Raw genomic sequence first — 3,868 nt, 5'->3', positions numbered from 1 at the left:
ATTCCTAAATTTGAATTAGAATTATCAAGATAAATCCAAAATGTGTTTTCTCTTGAAAATGTATATCCCAACTTTGTCCACTGAAGAGGTTTATAACAATAACTACCCTAGTAGTAATGGTACTCCTAGTGCCCAGATCTCTAAAACACATTTCCCACTACAAAGAACCAGGGTTCCTCAGAGAAGTAGCTAATTCCAGGGCAGGGGCAGGAAATTTACAGAATGAGCCTTGCGACATCTTCTCTGACTAGAAAGCAAAGTTATCAAAACCTACTCAGATCATGTCAAAAGAACACAGAAGCCAGCTTGAGGGAGCTGCTCGTGGCCACCATTTGGACAACCGAAGCATCTAATTATTCACTGCAGCAGATTAAAACACACAGAATACGTTAAAAATCTATGTATATAAAACATACTCACTGGCTACCTTTGGAGATTGCTAGCACATCTGTTTTCTCAAAGCAAAGGCAAAGAATGAAGCATTTATCCTGTTTTTCCTGAACAAACTCTACCTCCTCAGGGTAACCAAAAAATTAGTTAAGGGAAAGTTTTTTCTTATGGAAGAATTCCAGCAAAAAGATGCAAAAGAAATGATATAATTAGAAAACTACCATTTTATAACTCCTAATGAAATAGCGGGTATAAGCAATGACTGCTAAAACCATTCTGCCAAAAATGCTGGACAATTCTATGATAGGTGAATCAGGCTGTCAACACTTCATCAAAATAAACATCACAGAAGTGCACCAGACATTGTGCTTTCGCTTTCTTCCTTCCTTTCTTCTTTCTTTTTCTCTCTTTCTTTTTTAAAGATTTTATTTATTCATTTGAGAGAGCACGAGCAGGGAAGAGAGGGAGAAGTGGGCTCCCTGACTCGGGGCTCGATCCCAGGACCCTGGGATCATGACCTGAGCTGGAAGGCAGACGCTTAACCAACAACTGAGCCACCCAGATGCCTCTACGCGCTTTGTGATATGATACAAAAGAACACACATGCAACACTTCGGATTGTCAAATATACAAACTTGAATCCGATTAAGCCTCTAGATCCAACTACCAGTTTACAGGAAAAACAAGGCAACAAGAAATGACATCATAAGGATACCATTACCAAAATCCAGAATGTAGTAAATCCTATGGGAAAAATTTACCTGCTTTCAACAAACAGAAACAAAAGGAAAAAGTACATGTGGGGGAAATCCATAAATTACAAGACTTAAGCACACATTAACCAAACGCAAAGTGTGAACCTTGTTCAGATCCTAATTTAAATAAACAAAATGTAAAAAAATGGACACAAGTGGGGTAAACACTGGATATTTGGTATTAAGGAATTATTGCTAATATTTTTAGGTGTGTTAATGACTGTAGTTATGTATTTAAAAGTCATCTTCTTCCCCGTTGTATCTTTTTTTCCCCAATAGATATTGGCACCCTTATGTACTGATTTTATTTTTTTTTAAGATTTAATCATTTGAGAGAGAGATAGCAAGAGAGAGCATGAGCAGGGGGCAGAGGGAGAAGCAGATTCCCCGCTGAGCAGGAAGCCCCACTCAGGGATCTCAACAGGGGGCTCCACATGGGGCTCAATCCCAGGGCCCTGGGATCATGACCTGAGCAGAAGGCAGATGCTTTAACTGGCTGAGCCACCCAGGTGCCCCTTTATGTACTGATTTTTCTTTTTTTCTTTTTTTTAATTGTTATGTTAATCACCGTACATTACATCATTAGTTTTTGATGTAGTGTCCCATGATTCATTGTTTGTGCATAATACCCAGTGCTCCCTGCAGAACGTGCCCTCCTCAATACCCATCACCAGGCTAACCCATCTTCCCACCCCCATATGTACTGATTTTTAGTCTTAGTGAGACATAATTCACATACACCCATTTAAAGTGTACAATTCAATGGTTTTTAATATAGTTTTACCATCACTACCATCAACTTTAGAACATTTTCGTCACCCCCCAAAAAAACTGATATCCATGTAGCAATCACTCATGTTTTCCCTCAGACTTCCCCAGCCCTAGGCAACCACTTATTTACTTTCTCTATGGATTTTCCTATTCTACCAAAAATCATTCTCTTTTACAGATAGAATCTTAGGTATTTATGAGTGAAATGATACGGGATTTGCTTCAAAATAACCCGGTGGTGGCTGGGAGCAAGTGGGGATAAGATTAAATTTAAAAAGCCGAATGATGACAGTAAATGAAGTTGGATAAATGCATGGAGGGAAGCATGGGTTTTAATCACACTATTTGCCTTACTCTTATATGTTTGAAATTTTCCATAATTGGGATTCCTGGGTGGCTTAGTTGGTTACGCGTCTGCCTTTGGCTCAGGTCACGATCCCAGGGCCTGGGATCGAGGCCCGCATCGGGCTCTCTGCTCAGCGGGATGCCTGCTTCTCCCTCTGCCTGTGGCGCCCCCTGCTTGTGCTCTCTGTCAAATAAATAAAATCTTTTTTGTTAAAAAAAAAAAAATTTTTTTTCCCGTAATAAAACCAAGGTCATTTATGATGTCATAAGGAAAAGTCCCAGGGTGGACACAGGCAATATTAATTGACGCAGTGACTCCAAGAGGATCCCATTGCCAACTCTGGTTCTTTCCATCTTTCTGCTCTGCCATTCTCAGCATGTCGACGTTGCCTCTTGGGCCTCCTCAAGTGCTGACATGGCAGTACTGTTCTACACATGATACGCAGACAACACTGTCCAGAGACAATGAAAGAGGACATACTAGTGTCTTATGGCCATTTGTGAAGGGAACTTCCCCAGGAGCCCCCAGCAGATGTGTCACTTCTCCTTGGCCAGAATGCCCTTGCCTAATTCAGTAACACGGCAAGAGGCACGAGCCCACTCGTCAAGGTTCTCCCTTTGGAAGCTATATTCCAGACTTCCTGGAAGAATCTACAAATGGCAGGGTGCTGCTAACAAGCATGAAGTACTTAAGAAGATGACGGCCGTTGGGTCAGCCCCAGGAAGAGTCCAAGCAAGGAGGGCTGGTCACAGGAGCACCCCAGACACAAGGGAACAACAACTGAGGAGCTTACGAGGTTTGCGCAGATCCAGAGTGGCTTCCGCCGGCCCGGGAAGGTTCCTGTGGTCTCCCTTCTGAGAGCCGGGGTGGGTCAGCTGCTGGCGGGTCTCAGACTCTGACCCCACAACGCAGTGAGACCGCACACTCAGCAACAGACCACATGGAACAGGACGGACCCATAACCTCTGCAGCAAGAGGGCCCGAACAGGACTTGGTCACTAACTGCCAGCTCCCCTATTTTTTATTTTTTGCCCGTCCCACTTAGGGCCAACCGGAGAAAGCAAAATAATTCTCCCCTAAGCAACCCTAAACCCAGGAGGCCCGCTCATAGCTAGCCGCTCTCGGCTTCCACACTCGACACCGGCCGCTCCCCTGGATGGCTGCGGACTGCCTCGCTGTAGCGGGTTCTGCGCCGACAGCCGTTCCGAGCCCCCTTCAAGGCGTCTGCGTTCACTTCCACAGCGGGTCGAGGTGACTGAAAGGCCGACCAGGAAAGGGTGCGGCCGAGCGCAGTTCCGACACGAACCCAGGCCTCGACGCGGGTCGCCGACGCCGGCCATTCTGGCGTCGCGGCCTCGGAGAGTGAGTCGCGTCGTGAACCCGGGCTGCGGGGAGAGGCACTCCACGGAGCACAGCCTAAGAAGAACAACTGTCTGTACCATAACACGAGCCGCTATAACGAGTGTCAGGCCGCCGCCGGGGACGAGACACCCCGCCCCCGACGCAGTCAGGGAGAAACGGCCGGCGCCGCCGCCGCGCTGCCTTCTGGGACTTGCAGTTGGTTGCGCCGAGCGCACGCACTTCCGCCGCCCACCGGAAGCACCGC

The sequence above is a fragment of the Phoca vitulina genome, unplaced genomic scaffold (assembly GCF_004348235.1).
Source record: "Phoca vitulina isolate PV1807 unplaced genomic scaffold, GSC_HSeal_1.0 scaffold52, whole genome shotgun sequence".
Classification (NCBI taxonomy): domain Eukaryota; kingdom Metazoa; phylum Chordata; class Mammalia; order Carnivora; family Phocidae; genus Phoca; species Phoca vitulina.
The sequence above is the reverse complement of the archived record's forward strand: the minus strand, read 5'-3'. Positions refer to the sequence as shown.